The sequence below is a fragment of the Leptonychotes weddellii genome, chromosome 3 (assembly GCF_054177405.1).
Source record: "Leptonychotes weddellii isolate Sample4059 chromosome 3, ASM5417740v2, whole genome shotgun sequence".
In the NCBI taxonomy this organism is placed as follows: Eukaryota; Metazoa; Chordata; class Mammalia; order Carnivora; family Phocidae; genus Leptonychotes; species Leptonychotes weddellii.
In genome coordinates this window covers 144,127,959-144,130,838 of record NC_138371.1, presented here as the reverse complement: position 1 = coordinate 144,130,838, position 2,880 = coordinate 144,127,959, and positions in this window count along the sequence as shown.

Genomic DNA, 2,880 nt, shown 5'->3' with positions numbered 1-2,880 from the left:
TGCCAGGGTTTAAGGAGGGGGTAAAAGAAGACAGGAAGTGGGTGTGGCCATAAGGGGCAACATAAAAATCCTTGTGGCAATGGAAATGTTTTGTATGTTGACCATATCAATGTCAACATCCTGATGTGATATTGTGTTACAGTTTTGCGAGGTGTTACTATTGGGGGAACCTGGATAAAAGATACACAGGAGATCTTTCTTAAAACTGCTTGTGAATTTAAAATTATCTCAATATAAAAAGTTAAAAAAATAGAAAAAGGCTCTCTCATATTGAAAACTTAATATCCACTGTTAGAAGTCATCTAATGACAAGTGACTTGAAGAAAAAAGCATCAACAAATTAGACAAGGCAAACATTCAAAAAAATTTTTTTAAAAAAGAAAGTAGAAGTCATAAAGGTAATATCATAAAAGTAGAATCCAAGGCATAAATCTAAAAGAGACATAAAGGTAACATGTTTCAATGGCAAAGAGTTTAGTATAGCCTTAAATACAAATATAAGTTTCAAGATCTGATAGATAAAAAAGTGGCATTTCCCAAATTATATCTAAGTAACACTAATTCTAAGAGATTGAAACAAAAGAGGGTATATATTCAGCATTCAAGGGAATTTGGACAACTCTCCTTATTGTACTGTTCTCTTTAAAAATTGCTCCTCATATTAGAATATCAGAGCTTTGTAAAATTCTGTAATAAAATCCCTCTTTAACATAGTCCAGTATTTTTTACTTCAGATTCTTTTTCAGTTAATACTGAGAGCTCAGGTTTAGCTGTCCAAGACTGACCAATAGAGGGCTAGCCTCTGAAGGAAGGACTTGGCCCAGAATGGTCAAGGCAATCCAAGTCTTAGAATCCAGCTTTCTACGGCCATCATGCCAGGGAGGGGTAGATGCTTGCAATTAGGAACAAAGATGTAATTCCTGATGATGACTTGCCTTTTCCATGGCTGAAAACACAAGGTGAGAATTTCACGCATCTGATCAAGCCAGGAAAAGGGTTGGACTCCCTCCAAACCCAAACACTGAGCTGGCAGGAGGGGATCCAGCTAAGGTTCCTCCATATCTTATTTCACACCCCAGTTACTGATCAGTCCAGGGCTGAGCAGAGCTTTCTAATCAGATAAGGTTGGCTCTGATTCTAATACCTTCCTGGTGCTGACCCAGAATGCCACTTCTCTGACTCCCTGTGACAGCTCAGACAGACTTATGGACAAGTTCTTTAACATTTTCAAGGAAAAAAATTTAAGTCCTATGTGTATAAACTCTTCTGTAGAATATAAAAATATGTAAATCTTCTTAATTCATTTTTTTAAAGTAGAACTTTTCTGGTTTTTCTCTTTCATCATCCCCCAATGGGCCTCCTTCTCCTTCAATCTGGCAAGTCAGTCAGCAAATTCCTAAGTTTAATTCTCACGAATCTTGCTTGTTCGCTGTCATTTTCCCCAAGAAACCTTCCTGATCTCCAAGACAGGCTTTTATTTTTTTCCTCTCCATGTGATATTCTCCTGTTTTTACCCAGCACTCTTTCAACTGATAATTCAATGCTCTTCTCAGACCTGGTCCTTTCTGACATAACAAATGTTAATTTAATAAATGAATGTGTAAATGCATGAAGTAACTTACTTAATGTCCTCCAAGACTTCATGGCTTCCAAATCTATCTAATACATCAAAAAATTAGACCAATATATAAAGAATTCAGGGAAAATGACAATATTAACCAAAACAAAGTACAAAAACAATATACATTTGAAATATAAGTACCTTCTAAGAGATTATCTTAAAGCTATCAGCAATCACTAAGAGTCAGATTTTGTAACTCAGAGGCTGGTTTTCTGGTTCCCAGTTTAGCTAGTTGGAGGCCAAAGAACTTTGTCTTTTGTCTAGCTGGAATTTATTTTTATTTGTCTGTGCAAAGTGATGAAATACTTGATCTCTGAGTCACTTAAACTCCTTCAGGAAAGAGTTAACCTAGACAAAACCCTTCAGAGAAAGGGATATCAATATATTTTTAAAACAATCTTTTCACTTAATAATCAAAAAGGTTTTTTGAAAGTCTAACCTAAATCCCATCCACTATTATAACTGTCATTCTAACAGCATAAAGAAAGACACATGTTGAGTCAGCATAACCAGAATGTACAAATTCTAGGATATATCATAAAACTAAGCAATAGTGGGAAGCCAAAAGCACAACCCTGTCACTAAATGGCCCATCTATATATTCACGGCCATTATCAGTGGAAAGTGGTGCAAGAAGGTTGACTTTGGAAGGGCTTTAATTCTTGGGGCAATCACCCATCAAAGTTTCTGCTCCACGAATGATACAATCAGAACCTATTATACCAGACAAAGCTTGCTCTGTTTCCTAAGCTTGGGGGCAATCTTTTAGATCTTTCAACCCACAGAAAATAATTTATCAGTTCACCTCCCACTCAACAAAGAGAACTGCCATAAAGTCCTTGTGCCCAGAGCCTGCCTTGATTGGTTCCAAAGTCACCCTGAGTCTGATGAGGTACATAATCTGTCCAGTATGTTCCAGCTAAGCCATTCTTTTTGCAAACATATCCCTAACCATTTTGGAACTGTAGTCCACCATGATAGCAGGATTTGGGGTATTCTTTTTGTGATACTTGCCCTCCCAAAAGTTAATTGTGGGGCATATATATTCTATGGTCAACATACTTTCAAAAAATATAACAAAACAGCAGTTTTTATTTTATGACCTGAAAAATTATTAATTAGGCATAATATAAATATGTAGTATATGAAAAATAAGTAAACCAATAAAAGCCATACTTTAGAGATTTATACATGAAATGTTATAATTTTCAATAAAAAGCAAGCAGATTCAGCAAAATGTCTTGAGGAGAAATACTTTA